This window comes from Dipodomys merriami, unplaced genomic scaffold (genome assembly GCF_024711535.1).
Source record: "Dipodomys merriami isolate MVZ:Mamm:240054 unplaced genomic scaffold, mDipMer1.0.p SCAF_4, whole genome shotgun sequence".
Taxonomy (NCBI): domain Eukaryota; kingdom Metazoa; phylum Chordata; class Mammalia; order Rodentia; family Heteromyidae; genus Dipodomys; species Dipodomys merriami.
In genome coordinates this window covers 12614934-12631612 of record NW_027205603.1, presented here as the reverse complement: position 1 = coordinate 12631612, position 16679 = coordinate 12614934, and the positions used below count along the sequence as shown (strand labels likewise).

The following is a 16679-nucleotide window of genomic DNA, read 5'->3' as shown; positions in this document are numbered from 1 at the left end:
AATCACAAGTCTGTAACTATGTGAACTCCCCTAAACCTTATTGTCCAAAGTAACCACCCCCCCCTTGAGTCCCCCGCGCCAGTCATTTTACAAAGAGTGTTACAAAATTTCCCACGTGGCAAAGTGATTGTTGGTGTATGTGGGGACCTTTAAATGGACCAATCACGGGATGCTTTGTGTTATGCGTTAATCTTGTGGTTTTTGCCCTTAAAAAGGCTTGTAACCACTGCTCGGGGCTCTCTCTCCCTTCCCAAGGCAGAGAGTCCGTTTGCGCAAACGCCAAATAAACTCCTCTTGCTTGTTGCATCTCCTGGCCTGGATTCTGAGTTTCTGGAGTGCCCTCCCATTGACGAAAGTATCCTAGGGGACTAGGGTCTTTCATTTGGTGCATTGGCCAGGAACCGGCGCCCCCAGACCCCAGATTCCAGTACAGGCAGGAGGTAAGTTAGAGCTCTTGTCTTCCGTGTGTGTCACTTTTGTTTTGCATTCTGGGATCCAAAAGTGGCTGTACAGGATCTGTATCTGAATCTGAATTTGGGCCAGTGGGGAAGGTGGACACGCCCAGTACCCTGGTCCCGCTCTGGAGTCCTTCTCTAGGGTCATCTGGAGGAAGGAAGAGATCCAAATATCTCTCTGTTCTGGGGAGTTAAGGAGAGGCTGGCCACTCCCATCTGTAATTTCCTTCCTCATCTGTACTCACTCGGTTGCTGCACGGTGTCTGGTTCTGTCTGTCTCCATTTAGTGTTACTCGTTTTTAGTGTGTGTTTTGTATTCTCTATAGAGATGGGACAACAAGTGAGTCCACTCCCAGGACACCCCTAGACCTTGTCCTACTTCATTTAAAAACAAAAACTGCTGGTTCTGCTTTTGTAACTTGCTTGTTTGTCAATTATGAAACTGCCACTGACCACCTGCAAGTGGCCCCAGTTAGATCTCAGCCTCGGGCCTTGGCTCACAGGGTTCTGAGCGTGGGGGAGAACCTGTCAGTCTGAGGGGACGGCCGCTAGGGATTTTTTTCCCTTGCCCCAAGATGACTGGGAATTCTCCTCCACCTTGGAAGGCCCCTGGGTCAACGTCTACAGGAATCTAAAAGAAAAATCCTCCGGAGGTGAGTAGGGGGGTTGAGTCCCCTGGTAAGTAAATGGTGGTGAGATGTCACCCCATTCACTGAGACCTGATTTTGTCTTTGTGGCCACTTGTCTGTCTTGTTTACTTCAGTGTGTTTTCTGTTCTGTTTCCAGAGATAGGGAAGTTTGGGGTGAGCATGACAGGCTCATTCATCAGACTCTGGATTCAGCTTGCTGAGTGGAAGCAGCACAGAGTTTCGGTAGGGATAAACTGGGGCCCATTGGTCCCCAACTCAGCCTTCAGTTCTTGTCTAGTTCTGTTTTAGAATTGGTACCAGTTTTAAATGTGGATCCTTGGTTTTTGTGTTTATCTGCTCGGGGCTCTCCCTCCCTTCCCGAGGCAGAGAGTCCGTTTGCGCAAACACCAAATAAACTCCTCTTGTTTGTTGCATCTCCTGGCCTGTAGTCTGAGTTTCTGGGGCGCCCTCCCATTGACAAAAGTATCCTAGGGGACTAGGGTCTTTCAAGAATCGATTTAATAAATGGACTAAGACCAACAAGTAGGCCTACACATTTATTTTATCTTTGTCATTGTAGCTGACACCAAAAAAAGATCTCATTCTCTACTTTTGTTCATCTCTGATCCTTAAGCTGCTCAGAAAGCTGGAAATGTGGGTTTCACTTCCCACATGTGGAATGGTCGCCTGTAGTCTTTTCCTTGTTCATTGAAGGACTGGAGAAGCACTGATTGATAAATACCAGCTAAGTATTTCTTCCATGCAGGCTGAGAAGTCTACCTACTCCCACCTCAGAAGTGCATACTGTTTTTGGTCACTTCCCACTCCTGCACACAAACTTAGCCAAACTAGACTCCTGACCCATCATTAAAGACCAGAAGTCTTATTGAGTCAAAAATAAAACATTCAGGCAATATAGACATACTTAAATGTTTAAAACAGCTGACATTTTATTTCTTTTCAGAAAAGCAGATAAAAATTTTACTTCGTGGGCTTGGCATTTAGTTTCATCAGAGTGCCAGTTGCTATGTAGAATGGGTTGGAGGTGAGGTGTTCAATCATCAACATCAGAAAATTCTTTTGCATCATGATCGGCACATAGAGATTTCTAGAAGAAGACACAGCAGAGATCTAAATGCTAATATTCATCAGCAAATGGATAATTAGGTTGGCCAACAAAACTAAAATACATAAAGAGCCAACATTGCATAATTTATTCAGTGGTTCCATTTCTAGTAGAAATGCTTTCTATGAAGCTAAGGTTATGGTAGAATTTTAACAAACTTCTTCTCTGGTGAGTTGTAATGATTTCCCTTTGTTATTCTCATGTATATGACTTTTTATTAAACCTTTTTCAAAATAAATTATTCTTTATTGTCCTTTCCCTGAAAATATACAAGGAATCTAGAGTCAAGTATTCAACAGATGACACATAATTGTAATGTATGAAAACTTACCTTTACAAAGAAGACACTTGATTAGGACAAGATTCATTAAATGATCAAAATTAGCATTACACAAAGGGAAATAACTAGACATTACATAGCACCTAGTGACATGTGGGAGTTAAAGCATGGAAAGGATCTTTTATTTTTTCTAAGAATATTTTCTTAACTAAAGAGCTTAATCTTATGTTTTTAGTTAAAATTTTTATTTATTTTTTTTAATTTTTTTATTTTTTATTTTATTTTTTTTGTCGGTCATTGGGCTTTACGTCTGGGCCTGGGTCCTGTCCCTGAGCTCTTCAGTTCAAGGCCAGCGCTCTACCACTTGAGCCATAGCACCTTTTCCAGTTTTCTGGTGGTTCATTGGAGATGAGTCTAATGGACTTTTCTGCCTGGACTGGCTTTGAACCTTGATCCTCAGATCTCCTGAGTAGCTAGGATTACAGGTGTGAGTCACCAGCGCCCGGCTATTTATTTTTTATTGTACATTTCTTTTTTGACAATGTCACCCCTTCCCTTGCTGTGTCCCAGTTTTTCTTTCCCATTCCCACCCAAAGTTGTATGGTTCATTTTCACCATGGTGTTCAGTGAGTATCACTGTTTCACTTGTTCACTCTTTGTCCCAACATTTCTGTGCCTCCCCTTACACTCCCAAAGTCATAAAAATGAACTAACAAAACAAAAAGAAAAGAAAAATAAAAAAAAGATGAAAAAACTCTTCTTTCCATTTTCTGGAGTTCACTTGCTTAATATTATTTAATAATTATTTAGAGCTAAATTTTAATTTAACAGTAATTTGAAATAGAGGAACAAATATCTCTCATTAAAAGATAAAAACCAAACAAATCTATTCAACTTACAAATCCTCTTGGACAGCATCGGTGATTAAGACTGGTGATCATGGAGCTTAAATACTCCCAAGTAACCTAGCCATGTGCTTGTGCCTCATGCCTGTAATCCTAGCTGTTCAAGAGGCTGAGATCTTCATTCAATATTGCAAGTTGAAGGCAGCCTGAGTAGGTGGGGGGGGGGGGGAGCCTACAATATTGTGTTTCCAAAATAACTAGCAAAAAGCAACACTGGAGGCATTTCTCAAGACGCTTGGATATAGTAGTTGTTAACTGTGTCCTTGATCACTGCCTTCTCCATTGTAAAGGCTTCCCTCCCATCCACAGGCACATTAACCATCCAGCCTCTCATATTTCAGGGATCAAGAACTACTGAATATTCTCTTTTAGAGGAGACTAATGACTTGAGCCCACCTGGATGGAAGGCACTTAGTGTCTCAAATTCCTAGACACAGTGTAGCACTGAGGTCCTTCCATGTATTTTTGGCTTTTGCAAATAAAGATATGACTAGGATTGCTCCATACTTTCTATTTTTAGCATCTTCTGCTCTACAAAAAGGCCAGCATAGTGGGGGTAAAGGGACAAGGAGTGGGGACACTTGCTTATCATACAGGAAGAAAGAAATGGAGAATAGGAGAGGAGACTGAGGGAGATTACCTGGTTACAGACAGGCTTATACTTGAGCCCTGGTTTATTCAGGATCATCTCCAGCTGCCCATGATTGAAATTGGACACTCCAGTGGACTTAGCCAACCCTGAGTCCTTTCACTTCTCCATGGCCTTGAAGAAAAAAATGTAATGAACAATAATTTATCAACTTAGCTGCATATCAACTTAGGTGCAATGCTCTATGATTGAAAGAAACACTTCTACAAAATTAAAATTAAGCTAACTGCAATTGACCAGTGAGGAGGGAAATGATAGGGGTGTCAGCAAGAAAAATAATTCCTGTGTTTAGTTCTGTGTATGGAGTTAAAGAGATAGCTGTTGCCATTGTTTCCAAAATGTCTGCCCCAATTCTCTTTGTATACTTAAATATAGAATTTATCTTTCCACTTAAGCAAATAGGCCTTTCCAATACCATGGATTTCTCAAAGAGTATACATGCTAATTAATGTACATGTAAAGCTGGGATCCAAACTCTTCCTCTCTCAATTTCCTTCATGTTATCTATAGCAAATACTCACTTCCCATGTGGTACAAAGATCCACTGTGTCAAATATTAATTTTCCACTCTCGTCCATTGGAAAAGCTTCCTCTCCCTGTTGCAATAGAAGTGATCACTAAAGCAATCTTACCAAAGTCATTTCTCCACCAATAAGGAATTTTCTTAGGTAACGACAGGGTTTAGAAACAAATTTGTGTGATAGAAATTGGAACCTTCTCATATTTATGTTTGTCACATAGTTCTATTTTTTTGAGTTGTAAAGAATGACTTTGGATGACAGCAGTTCCAAATGGTTCAGGATGTTGGGTGTCACATAGGAATAAGGTCACCAACATGAAGGGAACTCTGCATGAGAACCTTTATTTGTGCAGAAGGGTGCACCTCCAGCCAGAACTCTCCCAAACAAGCACACCTAGAAGGTGGGATGCTTCATTTTTATCCCTGACCTAGCAGACCCCACCCTTCTGCTCAAGTTGGCTGAGCTCAGGTTCACCACCAGCAAATGGATGTGGCTTAATTAACTGTATGTAATTAACCTTAAAGGAGCTTCTAACAGGATGTCTTAAAGTGCTCAGGAAAAGGATAAGTGTAACTAAATGTAATTAACAAGGGCCGAACCACCTGTCCAAACCAGGAAACCTTCAGAAAAACAATTCTCTCAGAAAGGAAGGAATTCTAAGAAAGGAATTCTAACAGAAAGGAAGCAAATTACTTTGATAGGAAAGATGCTTTCCTCACATGGTCTGCTTCTATCTTCTCATATCTATTATTTTTGTTAAAACTGGGTTCCCAGGTCTTTTTAGAGATAATCTTATTTAGAGAGTAATCTCATTTATGCTGTGTTTTATAGCCCTATAATTTCCTCTGTCTCTTTTTCACTGATAAATCAGCAAGTAAATGACCTTTATTGCCAGCAACAATCAATTGCAATGTTAATTAACAGTTGAAAAAATCATTTCTCCACATGCCCTTGAGGAAATGAACAGTCTAAATTCAGACATGTCAAAAATTAAAAGATTGCCAAACCAATGTCTTTTCAAAACTAATTCTATGCTAGGAATCAGCAAGTAAATAAACTTTATTGCCAGCAAGAATCAATTGCAATGTTAATTAACGGTTGAAAAAATCATTTCTCCACATGCCCTTGAGGAAATGAACAGTCTAAATTCAGACATGTCAAAAATTAAAAGATTGCCAAACCAATGTCTTTTCAAAACTAATTCTATGCTAGGAGATAGAGAAACTACCAAATGTTAATGGCCATGATTTGTGAATAGTCTCTCCGTCATATATGACATCAATGGAAATGGCTGAGATAAATATTAAGCACAACTCTAAAAATATAAGAGTAAGGAATGGATAAACAGAGACATTCCTGAAGAACGCTTTTACTATGTCGTAAATCTAATCATCATATGAATTTCCCATTTTCCTAGTCTAGTGAGTTCTTTTGTACAAAAACTTTTTATGTCATTCTACCACTTATGTAAGTTAAAACAAATATTAGAAAGCTATTTTACCCATCTATAAAATGAGTCTTATCTGGCAGAGGGAAATTACACAGATTTGATGATACAAATATCCTACCTTCAAAGCCATTGGGAAATGGACAAGATATAAGTCAACATAGTCCAAAGAAAGCCTTTTAAGAGACCTTTCCAAGCATGATTTGACCAACTCTGGATGATGGAAAATACACCAAAGCTATAGGTGATTAAAATGGGGTTTAGGTTGGATTAATAAAGTATCCATGTTTGTGGGTTTAACTTCATTAATACTGAGGCTTTTTCAACTCATTTCAAGCTGATAGTAACAGGGAGAAATACTCTATTTCAAATTTCTTTAATTTTATGTGATTTGTAAATTCTCTGATATATTTTCTTATGATTAGTAAAAATGACAACTGCTATTCAGCTTGTAGGTAGATTTAGAAAGTTAACTAGGAAACAACAGAAATCATATTCTTTTAACTGTTTTATCTGTGCTAAATCACACTGCTCTTAACTGTGACATGGAAAAACAAGTCTAAACTCAGGGACTTTAACAAAGAAGATTGTTAATTAAGTGGCCATTCAAAATTAATTCTATGCTGGCTGATAGAGAAACTACCACATTTCATCACATTTCATTCCTGTATATCAAATGTACACTAGCTTTGTAGTGTAAACTATCTCTTCTCTCTTTACAGTGCCATCTGCAATCTTACTTTGAATGGCCAGTCCTACTGCCTCTTGACTTTGATACAAATAAGCAGAATCAATATGGCTGTAGCCACCATCTATTGCTACTTTGATGGTATCCAAATACTTATTCTTGGAAACCTAGAGAAACAACCAAATGTAGGACTTTGAGATCCACATTATTGAGTCATATTGAGTTTCACAAGAAAACCTTCTTCCCTGTGTCTTTGGTAAATTTTACATGTTTAGAGTTTAATCCAGTTTGCTTTGTTCTTGCCAAAATAAAACAAGAGGAGGATAACTCAGGATTGTCTTCAGTCCCAAACAAATACTGGTTAATCATTGGTCTTAAAGAGCTACACCAACATTCTACAGTCAATAATCTTCTAAAAAGATTTAGAATATTCTTCATATAGTTATAGCAATGAATATCTCTATAGTGTGATTACAATGTGAAATTACAATGTGAAATTAACACGAGTACATGCATGGAATAATTTATTGAAGAAAAATACTTCAATATTCTGTGAGACTTGTCAAATGCATCTTCCCCAAATCATCTTGCTGGAAACATGAAGCATATATAAAAAAAGTATTTTCCAACTATGCTTCTCAAAAGTGACCTATCCACAGTGTATAAAGAACAAAAAATAATCCCATTGAAAGGGGGAAATAATCTGAATAGACATTGCTAAAAAGAAGTAATACAGTGGTTAGCAAATATGCAATAAAGGGGCTCCATGTCATTTGCCATGAGACTGGGATCTTCATTGTCAAGTTTCATCTTTCCTTACCAGAGAATAGAATAATATAGATGAAATGAAAGACAGCAGAGAATGGTCATTTTGATGAGAGTGTCACCAGACTCTGACGCTGAGTCCAGCCTAGTCTTCTCTTGTACATGGATTAGCTGAAGTTTGATGCAGCAGAATACCCAGTGCCTCCCAATGGTCACAATCATTGTCATGACAACCCAAGTTGACTTCCACTCATTCCGAACTTACTTTCTTGTGAGCCATCAACACTAACACTATATGTTTACCTCTCCAGGTCCAGCAGTGCCAAAGCCGAGTACAGGAATGGAATGACCATTCATTAGTTGCACATACTGGAGTTTGGAATTCATCTTCCTCCACTCTTCTAGATATGCAGTCACTGTTCTTGGGTCTCACAGTACAGTGAAATGCACAGAGCCCTAGCATGGAGCGGGAGAAACGTTAAAGCAATATTGCACCTCTGAGAAAATGGCTACCCTCACATCGGTTGGCTTGTTATCCTACAACTTTTACTTCTTTTGATATACAGCAAAGTTCATTTTTCAGTTCCACTGCACTGGACCTCTGTCGCCACCCCCAGCCCTGGAAAGGCCTTGGTGGGCACTAGTGCCTGACCACCCAGTGTGTCACTCTAGATCTAACCCCCACCCCATTCTCTATAAAGGCCCAGGAAATTAACACTCACCTAAAAGAGACAAAGATCACATGGTAGGTTTTTCTACAACCCCATTTCCACAAGGCCTCACTCTCAAGGTATTCAAAGATTACTTCATATACTAACATGTCTCATTACCAAAATCATTTCAAAGATTTTTTTGATTCTTGAGATAAGTATTTATTTAAGCATGCTTTTTATTGTCTACATCTTAAGTTTTGTATAGTACCTGTTATCTAGCATTAACCATGTAGTGGGTAATAAAAAAATTGGATTTAAGTGGTGTCATCCTAGCAATGTGGTAGATAAGGGAGCAGGGAATGTGGACTCTGTCTAGCTCCCAAACAGCTCAGCCACCACTTTGCTCCATACTTCTTGTTCCCTGACTCCTCAGGTCATTGTGACATCCCTCTTCAGCTTTCCATTAAAGGTAACCAGTTTTGTTGGCATTTAAAAAAATATTCAAGTCAATTATTCAAAGATCAACATGTCTTTCTAACAAAGATGTTTAAACATATTCTGTTCTTGGCTATATAGATCTTGGTAATCTGCCAAACTTTTAGAGCCTCCTGAATAGCTAGGTTTACAGGTGTGAGCCACTGGTCCCCAGCTTCCTGTGGGACATTCTTTCTGTAAATCTCATCCAGCTTGACCTAAAAAGGACTGAGAGGCATATGGTTATGCTAATGAACCAGGTAAAGGCCAACAGGGCCTCCTTTGTAAAACTTTGGTCCAAGTAACTTCATAAGGCTCTTAACTCTTTTTTTTATTTTTTTATTTTTTAAATGTTTTTAATTTTTTTTGTCAGTCATGAGGCTTGAACTCTAGGCTTGGGCACTGTCCTTGCTCTTCAGCTCAAGGTGAAGCTTAAGCCACAGCACTACTTCTAGTTTTCTGGTGGTTTATTGGAGATAAGAGTCCCTTATGTTGTGCTGTATCCTGTGCTTTTGCTGTGGGACAGTTCCATTCAGGAACAAAGAGCACCATGATTCTACTCTTGTGTGTATTTACTAACCCTTCACTGAAGTTTGTGTATGTTGGATATTGTGGTGTTTTAGATCACTGAGTATACAGAAGAGAGAATTCAAACAAAATATTGTTGTTCCTCAGTTTTGTGGAATTTGAAATTACTCCAATTTAAAATAAATTATTGGACTGTAGAAAAAAACAAAAACAAAACAAAACAAAAACAAAAACAAAAAAGAGTCTCATGGACTTTCCTGCCCAGCCTTGCTTTGAACTCAGAGCCTCAGATCTTAGCCTCCTGAGTAGCTAGGATTACAGACATGAGTCACTGGTGCCTGGCTAGGCTCTTAGTTCTTAAGGACAGAAATTCAACTCTCTAACTAAATATTTCATATAAGAAACCAGTAAGGAAATGTGAAGTAAGGAAGCTGAGTGTAACTTCTTACAGCTATCAGGGTGCTCTACCAAGTACTAAAAAGCCTAGAAAGAAGCCATTGGTCAATGTGAGCTAGGAACACTCTGCTTCAGAAACATGCAGATTTCATAACCTTACAAATGCTTTACACTACAAATGCTCTGATTCTTCCCTGATGAACCTCCCCAAATGATTTAAATCACCTGCCTCTGAGTAACACCTTCAATTTTCCCCTATATAAAGGTTGAGGCATATCTTCCTGGATAAAAGGTTCTGGCACTTGAGCTTATACCTAAGTATGCCCATATAAGGGCTGCTTTTTGTTAAGGCTTGGTCTCCACCCCAAGCATGTGGTTGTTGTCTTTAAAAGCTTGGTGCAAGCTCTGTACAGGTCTGCTGGTCTTTGAGACAGGAGTCCTCCATGCAGTCATTGGCCTTTTAATAAAGACTCCTGTTGGGCCCATAACCACTCCAAACCAGCCCTAGTCTCTGGTCATTCTCAGCCAGTTCACCATGCTCTCGCCTACCACTTGTGAACACCCTAGACATTCCCTTCCAGCCCCTAATTCAGTTACAGGAAAACTCGTTTTTCTCTGTAATAGGCCACATTTATATCAAACTGTTCTGCCACATTGTCAACCTTTAAGAAGCTTCTGTATGACAAAGGCAACAGTCATCTCAGGGAAGAGATCATCTACAGAACAGGAGGACATATTTGAGTACTCCAAGAAGGGAATATTACATGTTCACAATACTTGAGAGAAACAAATAATACAATTATTTTTAATGAAAGAATGAATGGGTTATTAGGTATTTCCAAAAAGAAGAAATGCAAATGGTCAAAAATGTATGGAAATAAAACATCAGGTATGTTGATTTTAAAGTTGCCTTTCTTTCTACGCAGCTGGAAAATTGACTTAAACAGAGGGAAGGAAAGCAACGTCCAGAGTAAATATTAACTGGTCATATGAGAGCTTGATACCCAGAGAAGTCTACTTCTCTCTTGCATATGGACTAGCTTCTAGCCTACACTTAAGCAGAAAACCAAGTGATACACCCAGATGTTCACAGTAATTTGATTGACACAATAAGCCACACACATTCCATTTTTCTTTATTTGGGGGGGGGTATGTTCGTGGGGCCTGGGCACTGTCCCTCATCTCTTCAGCTGAAGGCTAGTGCTCTACTACTTGAGCAAGTGTTGCTTTGCCCTTTGTCGGGAGCCAAAAGTTGAGTCTCTCAACATAATAGGCTTGACTATCTCACTGGAACATCTTGAGGCTGAGTTTACAGAATCCGACCCTCATCCTGCCCTAAGTAAACATCCTGCAACTGCTAATGACCACCCTTTCCTCCTGCTGTAAGTAAACATCCTGCTACTGCTAATGACCACCCTTTCCCCCTGCTCTAAGTAAACATCCTGCACTGCTATGGCCAATGAAAAAGCTTCCTTAATGGCCAATGAAAAAGCTTCCTTATTCCAAGAATATAAATACCCTTGTGTGAAAAATAAAAATTTGCAGCTTAATCAGAACCCTTGTCTTGGTGTCATTCTTCATGTCTCTTGTTCCTTCATTCCTTCTAGCTTAGGTTCACTGCCCTTGTTGGCGTCCTGTGGGTTGGGACAGCCCTTTTTTTCTTTTTGTTTATGTGGTGCTGAGGAATCAAACCCAGGTCCTCATGTATGCAAGGCAAGCTCTTTACCACTGAGCCACCTTCCCAGTCCACATTCCATTTTTAATAACCTATTTTGTTTTGCATTTTCCATCCAAATACTATTATTGTACCTTGTTAGGTAGAATGGCAGGATCAAAGCCCCGTACAGGAATCAAGTGGCACACACTAGAAGTTGGAATTCATTCTGATTCAGACCTGTTTTATCAGTTAAAAGTGAACTGTCCATTTAATGAATAGCCAAGTAAAGGAAGCCAATACCCTCCTCTGGACAGGAGAAGCTAAAGCAATGTTCAACATGGGAAAAAGAATTAAAATCAGATCACTTATATGAAAGGGAATTTTGAAAGAAATTATTAAATACAATCCCACATGAAAACCACCTTACAAACATCAATGTCTTCATTTACCTCAGAGAGATTTAGTGTAAAAACCCTGAATGGACCTGACAGTGTAAACATGGGTAGACATATTACATGATGACTACAAAAATGACTACTTCAAATACAGCTTTTAGTGTAAATTGGTCCAATTACTGAATGTGTGTGTGTGTGTGTGTGTGTGTGTGTGTGTGTGTTTCTGATCCAATGAATATCTGTACCATAATGAAATTGAGTACTTACATAAGAGCATAGGAGAAGACAGGAGAGGGAAAGCCAAATGGGTATAGGAAATCTCACCATGAAACAAACTTATATCTTGAGCTGCATGTAGGAAACTTAATCTACTAATTAAAGATCTTTTAGTTACCTCAGGATCAAAGATACAGAACCAAGGCCTTGGTGGTCATGGTGTCATTTCATTCCCTTTCACAGTTCTCACTGTGCTGGAAGAAAGAAGTCTTCAGGATTTCTTATTGTTGTCCAGGCTCTTGGAGTTTTCTTGTGGATAGTGTTGGAACGTTTCCCAACCTAAGTCAACATTTCTAGTTTTCACAACAGAAATGTAGCTAGGCATGTTTTATTTTAACCATAGGATCTCTCTGCCTTTCAGGCATAATCCTTGACTTCATAGATATCTGTCAAAAGAAGAAAACAAACTTCATTGAATCCAAGCAAGGCCGTTCTTACAGTAGAGCAATTTCCAGATTACTATCTCTTCTGAACAAAGAAGCCCAATTTTATCGCATGAAGGAATAGGAAGGTGTTAAGGTTAAGGGTGATTTGTTCATATGGAAAATAAAGGTCACAGTAGAAGCAATCATGAAAGCAATTTCACCAAACTCATTTCTCCACCCACAGCTCCCAGATAAATCTAGGACTGGAAACTAAAGCTGTATAAGAAACAGTGGAATGACATGACCCATCTTTATCCCATGTTTGCATGTAGAGTTGTAAAGAATATGCCTGGGTGAAAGGCCTCTATTTTCTTGAATCTATCATATGTGTTAAAATAGAATTCATTTTCATGTATTTATGCAGTTTTCTAGTTGAGTTGTGATAATTTTCATGCCCTTGAATTTTCTTTTGGATAAACAGCTATCTTTCACTGAGGAAGTTAGTAGTTCAATGAAAGCACCAACCCAGAACTACACACACACACACAAAAACACACATACACACAGTCAGCTAAAACCAAGAAAGAGGTTTATTGCCAGCAAAGGAGCTGACAAGTTTTTTTCTCTGCCAGGGGAGAAAGAGAAAAAGTGCTTGTCCTTCTAAAGAGGTGATTTTATAATATCAAGGGGCAAAAGGGCAGGAACTTGCCTGGACAGAGGGAGCTAAGATTTGTGGTCAAACAGAAGATAAGAGTATCTGCAGTTACTAGGAATGGCTTGTAACTAACCAAATGGAATGCTGCTTTAAGTGAGAGGGAGGAGGCTGGTTGCTAGCTACCTGCACCAAAAGGGCCCTTTGTTGGGCAATCTGGGAGAAAGAATCTGTTAGGCTTTGTTCCCAATCTGTAGTAGTGAAACACACACGTTCCAATAACTTTTAACTTTGAATTTCAGTATGAAACCAATATAAACAAACAAAGTTTCAATCACTTATCTTCATTCCCTGAATTCATCAATGGCCCAGATCAGGTGGAAAAAAAATATGGCTAGTTCAGGTTATTTTCTAGATTAATTCTGGTGTTACAAAACACAAAGTAAAGGTCACATGTCAATAGCCCTGAGATCTGAGCTCAAGGTTATATCTGCCATCAGTGGAAGTGACTGGACCAAAACCTAAACAAATCTGTAGAAATAAAGAGGCAAGGTATTAATGAGTAGAAACATTTCTGAAAACTACTGCAAATACCAACTCTAGTCCTGGCTTACACTTATTGGCCACAAGATTCAAACATTTGCATAAACCATTTCGTAGGTTTAAAAAAGTTTCATAGACTAAATTGATTTAAATATGTAGAAACTGAATTTAACCAACCATTTAAATAGAAGGCATGATAACAACAGATAGAAAAAAAGGTTTGATGAATCACATTGTCTGCTCTCATTATTAAAAGAGTAAGGTAGATGATAGCTTAGCTCTATTAAAGTCTGTTCAGTGATCTTTAGTAAATGAATAAGACAGATGATGCATAAGTCAATGAAAGGTTCAGTGATATTTCCAAGTAACATCAGACTCTGGTTCATGGAATGTAGACCAAAGATTAAAGGTTCAAGAAGGGAATTTGCATTGAATTAATAATTAATCAAGAATTGGACAATAACAGAGAAAAACACCACATTATCCAAAAAGAAATGTGCTCATTGCCTGACATTAAACAGTAACCCCTCTGTACATTGTTTATAATAATGAAAAAAATTTTAAATAGTTAACTAAGAATCTGAATTTGCAAGTTCACTTCATCAAATACTGAAACATTAATCTAATTGTTGGAAATAGAAGACCACAGGTGAAATGATTCCATTTTATCTTAAATTTCCTTGGATCTAATATATCCATGCAAAGTTGATTTTTGTATAGGGTGTAAGATGGTGATATACTTTCTGTCTCCTGCATTTAGAAAGCAAGTTTTGCCAAGACCATTTTTTAGAAGAAGCTATCTTTTACACAGTGTATATCTTAGACTCATTTACAAAAAAAATAGGTGGCTGTAACTGCAGGATTTATTTCCAGGCCTTCTACTCTGTTCCATTGGTTTGTATCTATTTTTGTGCCAATAACATGCTATTTTTGATACTATGTCTCTGTAATATAACTTGAAGTCTAGTATTGTGATACTCTTCCAGGGCTGCTCTTTTTGTTTAGGATTGCTTGGTCTATGTGGTCTTCTATGCTTTCCCACAAATTTTAAGGTACATTTGTCTATCTCTGTGAAGAATGACATTGCAATTTTCATGGAAATTGCACTAAATCTGCAGCTGGAGTTCAGCTAAAGGATTTATTATTTTGATTGAAATTGTAAAGAACCTGTAGATTGACAGCAGCTGAATAATTGATGCTCTCTTTCTTTCCCCGCTCTGTTCTCTTTCCCAGCTCTTTCCCATCTCTCTCTTTTTCTCCAATCTCTTTCTTTCCAAGCTCTCTTCTCTTTTCCAGCTCTCTCTGTTTCCTAGCTCTCTCTCTTTCCCAGTGCTCTCTCTTTCCCAGCTTTCTTTCCCAGGCCTTTCTCAGCCACATGGAGGGCCAACATGGCCTGCTGCCAGCCAGAACAATGAATAAACCTACCCCTTACTGGAAAAAAAAGAATACATAGGACATTGCCTCATCATTTGTTAATTAATGGACAACTTAACTGATTTCATATATGGATTGTTGGAGAACTTTACAATGTAAGGAGAAGTGCCTTGATGGGTTAAGTCAAGAGATGAGAATATTCTCAGTAAATAATGTTTTATAATCATACAATGTGCAAGATGAAAACAATAAGTAGTGATTATTTCTGAATGGTGGACCAAGAATGTTCAATAAACCCCTTAATTATGTTTTTCCAGCTTTTGAAATTAATGTTTACTGGTTTTATAATCAAAGAAAAGTGTTTACAAGTAAAATGGGAAATGTCCTGACCTGGACAATGAGAAAGAAATAGAATACAATGGAAGATAGCCCGCACTGAATACTTGAATATCAATTGCCCTTTCTCTAGTCTCAACACTCACTTGGTGATCTTAATTTTAAAATTATCCCCATTCACAATTACAATTTGGCAGATTTCCTCCTGCACGACACATTGCAGCATTATCCTATCTGCTCACTTGACTTACTGACCTGGGTTGCATTTCATGGTTGTGACCTCATTGTTCACCTTTCTTGAGAGGACATTTCCTTTATTTTAATGTAAACCTTGCATGAATTCTAACCTCCAACTCCTCTACTGGACATGATAGATTTTCTCTATGTGAAAGGCTGGACAAATGACCAGAAATCCTTTGTGCCACATGTACCACACATCACAAGTCAGGGTAGTATCTCAACAAACTGATTGTGAAGTCTGCTTCTCTGCTCACTTGACACCAGTTTTCTATAAGTAACTTTGGAGGGTGTGTGTCTGTGTGCATGAATGCTGGTACAGGGGCTTGAAATCAGGTCCTTGGTGGTGAATATTTCCTCCAACAGCTGAAAAATAGACCTCTGCAGTCCATAGAACTATCTCCAATGTAGATCATATTTTAGGGCTTCAAGCAAGTATTAGCAAATACAAGAAAATAGAATTAACTGTTTTATATCTGATAATAGCAAATTTAAGTAGAATGATGAGAAACAAAACAAAATATGAACAATATTAGAAAGGAGGCAGAGATTTTGAGAAAATGCCAGAATAGACCTTGGAAATGAAAAAATTTCAATATGCAAGATTTACAAAATCTTGCATGATACACACAGCAATAGCTTAGATCCCTGCACCTAAATATAAGTCATTCTATATGTTAAATTCAGGAAGAAATATTTTTAACAATTTAAATGAACAAAGCATACAAAATTTCTGAGAAACTACTAAAAGAGTAAAAGTTCAGCTCACTACCATACATGAAAGGGAAAAGAGGTATCAACTTCTACAACAAATCAGGAAAATACAAACAGATACTGCAAACAGAAGACGTGCAAAATGCTAGAAACAAGCACATATTTCACATATATTATCTCTTTCAATAATCTTCAGAATGTCAATTGTCTTACTTTATCAATTAAAAGACACAGAGTGACTGAATGGACCTCCAAAAAAAACTACCAAAAACGCAATCTTTCCTTGAAGAAAGTCAGAAGGTTGAAATGAGCTAGAGAAGAGAAATTTCAGGCTCTGGTCCCTTTTCCAAATTGTTACAAGTCTTAGGGAACAAGTTATCAAATTCTCTTAGTCTCAAAGTTGGACTATATACTTCTACCAAGGCCTTAGAATCCTAGTTCCTTATATGCAAGTGTTGTAACATTTGTTGCTGTGGGACTTGAGGACATCTGGAGAAAAGGTCACCTGTTCCTTCTTACTGCTGTCTCCTGCTCCTTCCCATTGCTGCTGTGTATCAAGGAGTATAATAGCCACCAAGTTATAGAACCCTTGGTGGTTAAAGGCTAGAGTAATG

General features: G+C 38.3%; 2 long non-coding RNA genes across 2 annotated transcripts in view; one reads left to right on the top strand and one right to left on the bottom strand.

Moving 5' to 3' along the window:
• Nucleotides 1–222: 222 nt before the first annotated feature.
• Nucleotides 223–16679, top strand: part of LOC138805656 (uncharacterized) — a 21000-nt gene continuing 4543 nt past the window's right edge. The window contains exon 1 of the long non-coding RNA XR_011365611.1: nt 223–440. This is a non-coding gene — a long non-coding RNA (uncharacterized lncRNA). The remainder of the gene's footprint in view (nt 441–16679) is intronic.
• Nucleotides 2033–8277, bottom strand: LOC138805658 (uncharacterized). The gene is made up of 3 exons (XR_011365613.1): nt 7521–8277; nt 4036–4158; nt 2033–2192 (listed from the first exon to the last, which is right to left on the bottom strand). It is a non-coding gene; the product is annotated as an uncharacterized lncRNA (long non-coding RNA).